Here is a 13543-nt window from a genome sequence, read left to right on the forward strand (position 1 = left end):
GTACAAATAAATTTACATAAATCATTATTAGAATGTTTTATCTTGGCAACATTATTTGGTTCCCAGAACACAAATTAAATGCATGCTTAAAGCAGAATATTTTAAAGTTATTCCTATATTGTTTATGAGACAGGATTAGAAATTTCCATCTAATTTTTCTTTCATAATGGAATTCCTTTAGTTTTCTTTGTACGTTCAGAAACCATATGTATAATTTTATGGGGGGTTTCTTGAAGCAAGCCATGCAGTAGATGACTGTGCCATGTTTCGTTCATTTTTCAGCTGCTGTTCCCTTTGATTTTGTGGGTTTGGTTTTGAACACTGATTAGGAAGGCCAGGAACCAGGAGAATTGCAATACGGACTCCTAAGTAGATGGCTTTTTATTTGATAATATTCTGCACATAAACTGGTCTTTGATTGTGGTTAAGCTTTATTTTTTTTTTTTAATAAGCAAATGTGTAAATAAACTCCCTGCACTCAGTTTCTCCTGGCTGTTTGGGTTGGGAAGGGGCCTGTTTGGATTCTCTGCACAGCACATGGCAAGTCTTCACTGGCTGGAGTTTTACTCCACCCTAGATTTCAAAATAAAATCTTTTCCATGTAAAATGCAGCGCCCAGTTTTAAAACAAGCTGCACTTGTCAACATCAGGGTAGGGAGTGGTGGCAGGGGACCGGACGGGAAGTCAGGAGACACGCACGTCAGTGAGGCCTGCTGTTGCTGGCTCTGGAAAACGACGTAGTGACTTCCCGGCTCGTCTTCTCATTGGTGTCATAAAGGGCTGGACTCCTGGCTCACGGCTGGAACTTTCTACCAGTATGTGGTCTGAGAACAGATTCCAGGGCCACTGTCAGGGAAGTGGGGCCCCATGAGGTCAAGGGTGCAATACTCAAAAACGGGGAGTGAGGCAGCCCCATGGAGGGCTTAAGAACACAGATTCCAATAGTCAGGGTTCAAATCGACACACCAAATCAACCACTTGCTACCTGTGTGACTGAATAATTCAAACCTTTCTGCATCTCTGTTGCCTCATCTGAAAATGAAGAGATTATGCATACACACCTAGCAGTCTTATTTTGGGGATTAAATGAAGCAACGCAACAAAAAGCTGAGAAGAGTGTCTGACTCTTAGAAGAGTCTCAATAAACAGTAGCTAACATTAATCTTAAAGGATGACCAGTGGAGTCAAGCTAGGGCGATCATATCATTTATGGTCTAAACCAGGATATTTCTGGGTGTGAAAGGGAAGACTGTATGGTAATTATATGGGGTCAACTGGCGTATGCTAGGACAGTCCTAGGCATACTGGGACTTGTGTGACCCTGCACCTAGCCCATACCATTCAAGACTCAATAAAGAAATTTATTTTTTGCTTACAATTATATATTACATATTTTACAATTTGTTACTCCTTTTAAAGTTCTTTCATACACTTTATTTGAACTTTTCTTAAAATGTGTTAAAATGTAGGACTGAATTAATTACCACTTAATAATAAGCAAACAAAGGCACAAAAAAAGTATATACTTTCCCCTAGTGACCCAGTGTTGCTGAGCAGTGGGGGAGAGTATCCCATGAGCTCCTCCATACTTCCCGGCCTCCTGCCAGAGAGACAGGGTCATGTGACTAGTCCTGACCAACGGCCTGTTACCTCTAGTCTTAAGCACTGAAGAGTGTGTGTGCAGCCGGGCACATTGGCTCACACCTGTAATCCCAGCACTTTGGGAGGCCAAAGGGGGAGGATTGCTTAAGCCCAGAAGTTTGAGACCAGCCTGAACAACATAGCAAGACCCTGACTCTACATAAAATTTTAAAAACGAGACTACAGCATGCCTGTAGCCCCAGCTACTCAGGAAGCTCAGACAGGAGGATCCCTTGAGCCCAGGAGTTCAAGGCTGCAGTAAGCCATGATCACGCCACTGCACTCCAGCTGGAGCAACAGAGCAAAACCCTGTCTAAAAAAATGAATGGAGCTGGGCATGGTGGCTCACACCTATAATCCCAGCACTTTGGGAGGCTGAGGCGGGTGGATCACTCGAGGCCAGGAGTTCAAGACCAGCCTGGCCAACATGGTGAAACCCTGTCTCTACTAAAAAATAAAGAAATTAGCTGGGCATGGTGGCATGTGTCTGTAATCCCAGCTACTCAGGAGGCTCAGGTGGGAGGATCCCTTGAGCCCAGGAGTTCAAGGCTACAGTGAGCCATGATCACACCACTGCACTCTAGCTGGGGCAACAGAGCAAGACCCTGTATGAAAAAAAAAAAAAGAATGGAGCCAGTGCAGTGGCTCACACCTATAATCCCAGCACATTGGGAGACCAAGGTGGATAGATCACTTGAGGCCAGGAGTTCAAGACCAGCCTGGCCAACATGGCAAAACCCCATCTCTACAAAAATACAAAAATTAGCCAGGTGCGGTGGCGCGCTTCTGTAATCCCAGCTACTCGGGGGACTGAAGCAGGAGAATCGCTTGAACCCAGGAGGTGGAGGTTGCACAGACCCAAGATCGCACCATTGCACTCTAGCCTGGGAGGCAGAGTGGGACTCTGTCTCAAAAAAGAAAAAAGAATGGGTGTACATTCTCAACTCTCCTTCACATGTTGCAGCAGCCAGGAAGCCATGTTTTGAGATGTAGATATCACAAGATGAAAGAGGCCTGGGACCTCAAAATACTGGATGCAAGAGAGCTACACTGGCCCAATCCCAACTCTGGGCAAATGAGACATAAGCTTTTGTTGTACTAAGCCCCTGAGATGTGGGGTGTACTAAGCCCCTGAGATGTGGGGTGTACTTTTTTTAAGACAGAGTCTCACTCTGTCACCCAGGTTGGAATGCAATAGCGTGATCTCGGCTCACTGCAACCTCTGCCTCCCGGGTTCAAGTGATTCTCCTGCCTCAGCCTCCCAAGTTGCTGGGATTACAGGCACCCACCATCACACCCAGCTAATTTTTGTATTTTTGTAGAGACGGGGTTTCACCATGTTGGTCAGGCTGGTCTTGAACTCCTGACCTCAGGTGATCCTCCTGCCTCGGCCTCCCAAAGTGCTAGGATCACAGGCGTGAGCCACTGCACCTGGCCTGGGTGTACTTTTTACCCTGATATACTACTGCCTGCCCTGGCTCAGCCGGTTAGTAAGATTAGAACCCACATCTTTTACTATAGTTTTCATTCAACAGTATCATAAAATGCTACCAGATTGGGAAAAAGCATTGCCAAGATTAAATGCCATAGCTTACTCATGGTAAGCCTTCAAAGCTTACTTGATTTAAAACAAAATATTTATTTGGTTTAAAATAAAATCGTTCACACCCAGAGCCAAGTAAAAAGAAAAAAGTTCCAAAATGCAAGGTTTGTTTTAATTTGGTGCTGATTTATTCCAACATTTAGGTTAATCCAAGAAGTCTGGATGCTTCATCTTACAGACAACCCTAAGACGAAATGGCCTCATGTTGCATCTAGGTTTTATTTTAAGTTAAAGAGATGAATGGAAATATCCAACTAGAGTGTGACCAATTCGCTTTCTCACTCCAGAAAATCCCCCCTTCTGCTCCTTCCTATTCTAATCCTACTCATCCTTTCAACCTATTTTCTTAATGGGGAGAAAGCTCCACACATCAAATTTCGCAAACACTTACGTCACACAACTGCCTAGGCCAGGAGTTGGTAAGCTTTTTCCATAAAAGACCATAGGGTAAATATTTCATGGTTTCCATTGCACTTATTTAACTCTGCCATTGTAAGGGCAACAACTGCCATAGATAATCCAGAAATGAACAAACATGGCTCTGTTTCAATAACATTTTATTTAGGGACACTGAAATTTGCATTCCATATACATTTCATAAGGCACAAAATTTTATTCTTTTAATTTTTCCCAACCACTGAAAAATGTGAAAACCATTCTTAGTACATTGGCGATGCACAGACAGATGGCAGGCAGTATTTGGCCCCTGGGCCGACCGTGGTTTACCAACCCCTGGCCTGGGCTTAGGAGGGGTGGCAACAATCTATTAGGCAATTTCTGCAGTGGGAGGAGAACACAAATACTGCTATTCTAGTTCTTCCACTTCCTGGTGGCTGGTGATCCCAGGCTATGATTCCAGAAGGCCCAAGCTTCTGCACACCTGTGTGCAGGAAGGCAGATGGTGTGTGGCCAGGGAGGACCCAACAGGCAGTGAGCGGGGTCTCCGCTGACAACTCTTAGTAGCACCTTTAAGACCCAGGACAGGCCAGGTGCGGTAGCTCATGCCTGTAATCCTAGCACTTTGGAGAATGTGCCTTGGGAAGCCAAGGCAGGATGATCACTTGAGGTCAGGAGTTTGAGACCAGCCTGGCCAATATGGTGAAACACCATCTCTACTAAAAATACAAAAATTAGCCGGGCATGGTGGTGGACGTCTGTAGCCCCAGCTACTCAGGAGGCTGAGGCAGGAGAACAGCTTGAACCTGGGAGGCGGAGGTTACAGTGAGCAGAGATGGCGCCACTGCACTCCAGCCTAGGTGACAGAGCAAGACTCTCTCAAAGAAAAAAAAGACCCAGGGCAGTGAAAGCCACCACTGCTTCCACCAGCTTAAGAAAGGGCAGACCTGGGGGAGAGTGAGGGGTGGACAGGATCCACTGCACCATACCCAAAGTAATCAGGGCACTTGGCTCCCATCCCTGACTACAGCCCCAGCCCTCCCCCTTGAGACCCTCCCTTAATTCTGGCTTTCAGAACTCTCTGGATGAGCTCCCAGCCTTACTTTATAAATGCGTGTTCTTAACTTATGCTTCCTCCCCTGCAGCTCCACTTCTCAGAATCGCCCCTTGTGAATCACCAGGAACTGACCTCACAGAGCTCATCCCAGGGCCCTGACAAGCCCCAAAGGCCAGACAGAGCTCAGAGGGGAGGATGGCAGGTGTGTGAGAGAAGAGTAAATAATCAGGTAGACAGGCAGAGGCAGGGTGTGGACAGGCCCAGAGAAGCAGAAAAGATCAGCAAAGCAGTGGCCAAGCCAGGGTGGGGGCAACAGAAACCACTGTCCCAGCAGGACAGTGCCAGCCAAAGCCCCTCTGCAACGGGAAGGTGGAGTTTCCCCAATGGGCTCCACTCCAGGATCCTCAAGGGACCCCTGACGGGGAGTCTGGTTCTGGGTGGGGCAGAAGATCTGGGTCCTCTAGACCTTCTGATCGAGGCAGTCAGGCCCTCACTGCCTGGGCTCATGGTGGGTTCATTCCTGTCTTCCCCTCAAGGCTCAATGCCATGCCTCTTCCTTCTGCCTGGCCAAATGATCCACAGTGACAAAGCCCAACTGAGGCCCTCCCTGGTCCATGAATTCTTCCCTAATTATTTCAATCCCAATCCTCAAAGCTTCTCCATTCCCTGAACCAAGGAACTACCGCTAGCTCATAGCCCTGGCCCTATGCTCAGCACCATCTGCCATTTTCTTATGAGTGAGTCAAATTTGCCTAAACTGTGGGCTCCCTGAGGATAGGAGGCAGCCTTCTACTTTTTCATCCCCACCTGTCCCAAGAACACACAACAGATACTCAATACTTATTGAACTCAACTAAAAGTACAACATTAGAAAGATTAATACAATTAAAGTAAAACATGAGATTGTGGCAACAAAAATAATTTAGAAGCTAATTTCTATGTGAAAATTCCCAGCAATGTTCCGGTGGCTTTGTATTTCTACGACTCACACCAGAATTTTAAATAAAGATGTGATTCAATGTTTTTAATCATCTTAATGCCTAAATTGGATTGACCACATTGTCAAGTCTGATCAGCTGCATAAATTGATCATTAAGAAGATTGGGGGGAGGCGGGGGAGGATACCAGTTGATGGAGAAATAATCAATTTGGCATTTGCATTTAAATATAGCTTTGGCATTTCATGTATTCAATGCAATCTACGTAAAGCATGGCGAGCTGGGGAAGGCAGTGTGATTACCTGAGTCGGAATGGGTCCAGGAAACCGAGGTCAGCATTGCTCCCGTCACAGAAAGGACAGAGGGGCCTCCATAATCACGAGAATGCTGGTCTTCTAGAGGCTGCTGGAGAGGAGCAGTAGGAAGTCAGAATTAAGCAGAAGCAGCAGAGAGAGCCCTTGCAACCACAATGGATGTCATCTCTGGCCTGACTCTAGAAAATGACGCACTTCAGTGAAAAAGCCAATTGTAACAGTACCTCTTTATTTCTTGGATCGTTATTAAAAGACAGGATCTTTCACGATGGAGTGTTTTTGAAACTGTCTCATGGGGCATAAGAAGATCCAGAAATTTGAAAATACATGCCATCTCAATGTGAGATTATTTTATTTTGCTACAACTGCCATTGAGACATTTGTGAGATCATTTTATGTACTACAGCTGCTACTCAAACACTTGTCTACATAAAGGAAAAACATCAGAGCACCCACAAGCGCTCAAGGCCAGCATTCCACCCCACGGACCAGCCTTGATCCACTGGGTAGACCAAGTGTACAGGCTGCAAAGTCAACGACTCTATTTTATTGTTGTGAAATGAAATGTCTCTGGCTCTACTCCTCACTAAATGGGCTGCAAGTTATCAGGCCATGGTTAACCAATAATCTTGCAAAATAGGAAAGTTGGTACATGAGACAGATTGCATAATAATCTCTGAAGAAGATATCTTTTTAACCGGGGCCTCAAGGATAACAAATCAATGAACTCTCTAATGAAAAGAATGGCATTAGCCTACGCGCTGTAGTCTGAGAATGTTAGGAGTATATTAATTAGATCGGCGGTTCCCAAACTGTGGGTCTTGGAATAGCAGCATCAACATTGACTGACAGTTTGTTGGAAATGCAAATTCTTGGCCCCTACCTGATATCTACTGAGTCAGAATATATTATCCAGAAGTAGGGCCCAGAAATCTGTGTTTTAACAAGTCCTCCAAGTAATTCTGATATACCTTAGATCATTAATTTATCCACCCATACAAAGACATTCTGTTGTAAAATAAAATCACCCTACTCTACTTTGTGTTTAAGCTCCTATAAGGACAAAGCATAGAGTTAAGGATCGCATCATGGAGGGATGAAGAGTCAGAGATGATAAAGAACCGGCCCTCGAGAAATATATTGTCCACTGTGGAAAATAAGACACATGCACAAGCAACTCAAACACTGGCAGACCGTGTTATTTCTTATAACGGCTGGAGAGTGTCAAGACAAAGGAGACATTTGTTTCTGTTTGGGGTGAGGAGTGGGGGGTGCCACGAAAGGAAGGCATCATGAAGACAATAATAATGGCCTTGAGATTAGGACAGAATTTTAACAACAACAAAAACCAGACAGCAACCGAAGCGAAGGCCCGGAGGTTGGAAAGCGTGAGGGCTATTCGGGGGCACGGGGTAACCAGGTCTGGCTGATACAAGAGAAATTTGAAGGTGATCTGAGTGAGACAAGGTTACTTCCAAGGGCAGACAGGTAAGAGCTAGGGGCTCTTTTTTTTTTTTTTTTTTTGAGACAGAGTCTCTCTCTGTTGCCCAGACTAGAGTGCAGTGGCACAATCTCAGCTCACTGCAACCTCTGCCTCCCTGGTTCAAGCGATTCTCCTGCCTCAGCCTCCCCAGCAGCTGGGATCACAGGAGCTGCCACCACACCGGGCTAATTTTTGTACTTTTAGTACAGACAGGGTTTCGCCATGTTGGTCAGGCTGGTGGCTCCTCTTTTTCATTAAAGACCACCGAGCAGGCACCAGTGGCTGATGTTTAATTAATGTCTGGGCCAGGCATGGTGACTCATGCCTGTAATGTAATCCCAGCACTTTGGGAGGCCGAGGTGGGCACATCGCTTGAGCCCAGGAGTTCAAAACCAGCCTGGGCAACGGGGCAAAACCCCATCTCTACAAAAAATACAAAACAAAACAAAAAAATAGGTGTAGTGGTACACGCCTGCAGTCCCAGCCACCTAGGAGGCTGAAGAGGGAGGAGCATCTGAACTTAGAGGTCAAGGCCACAGTGAGCCATGATGGTGCCATTGCCCCATCTCAAAAAAAAAAAAAAAAAAAACTACATCCAGTTTACTTTTCTGTACTTTCGGCAGTGCATTTTCTAGAGGGAAGAACCGCAACTGCTTCAAGGATTAATAGCAGAAGGTTTGTCCAGGAGGAAGAACGCACACACAGAATTTTAAAGTAGGTACAAGAATCTGGAAGTCACAGTCACCTCGGGCCGTTCTGCAAAGGGGCAAAATGTTGCCACGCCTCAACAGCCCCTGAGGACATCTCTGGTTTTAGCTTTAAAAAAATACTGTCACTCAAGTTGAGAGGGGTATGACTCAGTCACCAAAACAGTTAAATCAACACATCTCCAGTTAGAGGAAAAAATGCTTTTCATGATCAAGTTGGTATGGCATTGCTTCTAGAAAATGGACATAAATAGAAGGTTTTATTTCCCGATGTTGGTAGGTGAACAAGGGGGTACTGAAAATGTTTTTCATGTCACACCAAGGCTCGGATTGAAATGAAGCCGGATTCAAAATTGGCAGTCTCTGCTTACCCATGCCAGCTTTGCCACTCAACTTTCTGAGTCATTATGGACAAGGCACTAAACCCCCTGAACCTCAGTTTTTCATCTATCAAGAAAAAGAGGCACTGACCTACCCCACCTTCTTGGAAATTTAAATAAGAAAATAGAAATGAAGTTGCTGTGAAAATTATAAAGTGCCATACTATATAGAGGTATAGAATTATCCTCCTCATCGAGGCGTTTGGCTACTAATTAACACTTGTTATCCTACTGGCCTTTGAAAATATAAAAGCAACATGTTTCTGATGCCCTTGAGATTCTCCTTTTAAATATCTGCAGATACAGCAGTTCTGAGGAACAAACTTGGCATCAACCAAACCATTCTCCCAAAAAGCATTTCAAGGTAAATCTTTTACTTGTAATTAAAAATTTTTTTTATATTCCTCTAACCACAATAGAGCATCTAGTTATGTTTTAGCAGCTCCTGGTGAGCACAACTCAGTCTTCAGCAACACCAACATATACGATGGCAATAATTTATCATCTCTGCAGTAGTTTAGTCCCAGATGGACCATTTACTAATTTATTTCCATATGTAACTGGCAGAGAGATTAATCAGGCTTCCAACTCCAAAACCTGAATTGCGCTTTATTCCCTTAACAGGCTAACTCTGGGCAGAAGAGGCACACATTTACACAGAAACCAAGAGTTCCTCTTAAAAAGCCTGTCAGCCTCAGATGCAAGCCTTACACACACACACACGCATGCACACACATGCACGCACATCTTTCTTGAGACAGCTTGCTCCTATGTCAGCTTGGAGGGCTGGTTCTTTTCTCAGATCCTCATGGACTCCACACAGGAGCTGTGTCTGATACAACTGCAGGCAGGAGTAAAACGTAATGCCAAATGCAGTAAAGTTGCAGCCACATTCCCCTCCCTGTCTGCAAGGTCGGAGGCTCAGATTTCTGAAAACGAAGAGATCTTTTTTGCCACAGTGCTGCGCCCAGCTGGCCCAGCGATACGGTGCCCAGGCGCTGGGAGGCATGTGCTTTCTTTTTTCCACTCTTTTTAAGGGTCTGAACTTGACTGAATTCAGCAGCTGCCGTGTCCTCAGCGACGGCTAATGAATTGTTAGCTTTGCTCCCGGTTCCCCTGAGCTCAACTCCCAGTCCACTTTTGTTTTTAATTCTATCCCAATGATATCAGCGTTTAGCAAAGAGTGGTGAACGGATTGTTGTTGGATGACGGTGTTTACATATAGAAAGCAAGCCAGACATGGGCAGAAAGCACCAGCTGATCCCTGATGCCTTAAGTGGAACCCAAGGCCATGCCAAGAAGGCCTGGCAGACAGGAGCATGTGGAGGTATTGTGGGCTAAGCTAAGTCCACACACCTGGGGCGCTAACCAACTCTCTCGCTTTGAAGAAGTCACTTGGCAGTTCAGGTTTCAAATTCTCTCCTCTATAAAATGAATTTAGCTCCCTGAGGTTCCTTCTGGCTCTAAAATCTAGTGATTCTATGAATATGAAAAAGATCAGCCATTCACCTGGTTTGTTCCATGAGTTTAGCCGATGACAAACAGCAGGAAGTTTGGAAGCATCTGAAAGTGGCTGAATGGGTCCAGATGCTTCTGGTGCTGTGACAGACACAGCCTTCGGAATCTCAGCAGCCAACAGATTCCTTTTGCTCAAAGAACAGAAGCATTTGACAACTGGTCCACAATGTATATCTTTACAAGGTTTTAAGAATTCAGTTAAATACAACAGTTCCATTACAGTATTATTCTAGGTATGGCGAATCCTACAAAAGTACATACGTCATGGCCCTTGTCTTTAATACATTTACATATTAGTTAAGGAGATACACTGCTAATCATTTTTGTTTTTTTTTTTTGAGATAGCGTTTCACCCTTGTGGCCCAGGCTGGAGTGCAATGGCACGATCTCGGCTCACCGCAGCCTCCGCCTCCCGGGTTCAAGCGATTCTCCTGCCTCAGCTGGGATTACAGGCATGCGCCACCACACCTGGCTAATTTTGTTTTTTGTTTTTTTTTTTAAGTAGAGACGGGGTTTTTCCACATTGGTCAGGCTGGTCTCGAACTCCCGACCTCAGGTGATCTTCCCGCCTCAGCCTCCCAAAGTGCTGGGATTACAGGCGTGAGCCACTGCTCCCGGCCACTGCTAACCTTAATACAATGCAATATGTGCTATGATCATTGACAAATAAATGGTTAAGTGAACGCGGAGGATGGAGAAATCATTTCAATGAAAGGGGGAGATCTGTAAGGTTTTACAGAGGAAGCAGAATTTAAGCTGGGCCTTGCAAAGCAAAGATGGGACTATAGGCATCCGGACAGAGGTAACGGTGAGAGCAAAGGCCTATGTGCTTTCAAGTATGGTCAGGGCACAGAATTCAGGACCCATGGACAGGGGCACAGGATGCCCAAGGAAAAGAAAACACAGTGAGACGAGAAGCTGGAAAGAAACTCAAAGTGGAAAGCCCTGGATGCCAACCTTTCATCCTGGGGTCTCTGGGAATCTTCAGAAGTTCTGGGCAATGGAGACTCCAGATGAGCTCTGCCTCGGGAGGTTTATTCGGACCATGTTACCACCATTTATGACTGGGAATAAGATCCGTCTGTACCTTCACGCTTCTCTTAGTCATTCCACCTTGCCACTATTTGGGAATCCCTCAAATTTATTTTTTTTTCTAAATCAATTTCCTGGCCCTTTGAATGGAAGCGATTGAGTTTCCTCTAAGTACTGCCAAGATTTCACATTCCAATGACGAGTTCGGCCTAGCGCTTTACATTTAGGTTCATGTGTTTTTCTATTCTTACAAAAGAGTTAAAATAGCACAGACGGGTGTTTTGTTTTGGTTTGTTTCTACACTGGAAAATATTTCTGTATGATGAAAAAAATACACAAACGTCCTGACTGTTGGAAGGGCCTGCTCCAGCACTCCCCAAAAAAGAAAAGTTGAACTAGTCATCCAAGTAGTTCACTGAAACTTTTTTGATCTCCAGTGTCAGAGTCCCAGGTTATTGAGCCCAAGTTTTCCAAGGTCCTTCAAACACAATAACAGAACGTCATGTAAACTCTCTCCTACCAATGCTATTTGGTCCCCTCAGCCTGGGGGGGCCAAGCACACGTGGGATCATGCAGCTTTCACACAGAGAAGTCCCAGGATACATGGGGCACACACCAGACAAGCCAGGGCATGGGGACAGAGGTCTGCCCTCCCACCCACCCCAAAGATGGGTCTTAAAACTCCACTGAAGTGGGGGGTACAAGTGGGCAGAGCAGCTCGTCCTCTGAGAATGGAGCTGCCTTCGGTATGAGCCACCATTAAAAAGTTTCCCAAGGTTCGCACCTATAATCTCAGCACTTTGGGAGGCTGAGGCGAGAGGATGGCTTGAGCCCGGGAGTTTAAGACCAGCCTGGAAAATATAGTGAGGTCTTTTAGTTGGGCATGGTGGTATGTGCCTGTTGTCCCGGCTACTTGGGAAACTGAGGCAGAAGGATTGCTAGAGCCCAGGAGGCAGAGGTTGCAGTAGGGCGAGATAGCACCGCTGCACTCTGGCCTGGGCGACAAAGTGAGACCCTGTCTCAACAAAATAAAACCAAAAAACAACCCCCATAGAAGACACAAATTTCAATTCCCATCTCTGGATTGCTCAGACTACACATGGGCATATATGGAAAGCTTCAACATTCATTTCATTTATCAACTTATTTAGAAAGGCACATTGTATCTACCCACTGGGGTGTGGTACATTCCAGGGTTCAAGTCCCTGGTTTATAATCCAAAACCTGTCCTGGCCCTCCACATGCGTGGGTGCTCGGAAGCTCCGAGCCCCTCAGAGGTATTCTCTTAACATCTGATCAAATAATGACTATAAAGAATAATATGCAGTACATACTGTAGATAGTTCCCTGTGCACATAAAAAAATAGTTTCATACAGCCCAAAGAGCTGTCTGCATCGCTTTTTCTAAAAGTCCACCTGTGGTCGGAAAACTAACCTTCTTCAAATGAATAGATTAGCTTAAATTACCATGCCATTTTACATTCTCTTCACTGATACACGAATAATAAAACTATGAGGTAAATGCAGGCTTAAATCGAATAATGGGCATAAATAAAAAAATTTTTTGACATTAAAAACTCAGTGTAAATTGAACTACAAGATACTTGAAAGCTCCCACAATCATAACGTGCACATTGAAATCCATTAACCTAATACCTAGGCTGCTATTCAAAAGTAGGGGTCTAGCAGGCAAATAAATACTCATTTGAACACTCCTCCGAAATTACTGCACAATTTGGTTGCAAAGTCACACACTTACAAAGTCTATCATCTTTACTTGGTTGCTCTGTAACCAACACTGAAGTCATATAAGGTTACAATGTGGCAGCATGAGATCAACACAGATAACAGCAAATGGTACTAAAAAGTAGCAGCAAATGTCAAAGACAAACCAGGGTCAGCTTGGAGAGAATGAGATATTTACATAAGCTTTCAGAAAAGACAATGGAGCCCCGATTTCCCCTTAACCGCACACCTAATCAACCTCTCTGCTCCTCACCTGATCATTCTGATATAAAAGCAATTTCTACAGTGATACATTCAAAGACCTTAGTTGCCATAAACTCAGCAGCTGTTAAAAAGATTCTGTTGCACATTCGATTTGCTTTAAGACTCAGCTATTTCCAACCAAAGCTTTCATTTCTTATCCATCACTACCCCCCTCCAAAAAAAAAAAAATAGCTTCATTAACAATATCCTTCTTTGATATGTCATCTGCCAAGGCCATTTTCTTACCTTTGTAACTCACATTTTTTTCATTTGAGGATATTTACCCAAGCAAGGACAATTGTTTGACTGGAATCTTGCAACTTTCAACTTTGCCCAGATTTTGCCATCGTGCAGAAGGGGAATGCCGCAACCCCCGACACATCGTTCGGTTGAGCTAATACACATCTGAATCCAGAGCTATATTTTAAATTCTTTTACACTTACTTAATATAGTGCATGCCGCCTGTCCACTGATGCGATATCAG

At 44.7% G+C, this 13543-nt stretch overlaps 1 protein-coding gene across 10 annotated transcripts in view; it reads right to left on the bottom strand.

Annotated features, from left to right (window-relative positions):
* Positions 1 to 13543, bottom strand: part of FOXN3 (forkhead box N3) — a 460729-nt gene that overhangs the window by 323693 nt on the left and 123493 nt on the right. For 5 of the 10 annotated variants that reach the window (XM_034937997.3, XM_034937996.3, XM_034937992.3 and 2 more), the window contains one exon: positions 5938 to 6040. The exons of 3 other annotated variants lie outside the window; for them this stretch is intronic. The gene's annotated coding sequence lies outside the window, so the exon portion shown is untranslated. The remainder of the gene's footprint in view (positions 1 to 5937; positions 6041 to 13543) is intronic. 2 more of the 10 variants (XM_063596366.1, XM_034937994.3) reach the window with 1 other exon arrangement.

This window comes from Pan paniscus, chromosome 15, assembly GCF_029289425.2.
Source record: "Pan paniscus chromosome 15, NHGRI_mPanPan1-v2.0_pri, whole genome shotgun sequence".
In the NCBI taxonomy this organism is placed as follows: Eukaryota; Metazoa; Chordata; class Mammalia; order Primates; family Hominidae; genus Pan; species Pan paniscus.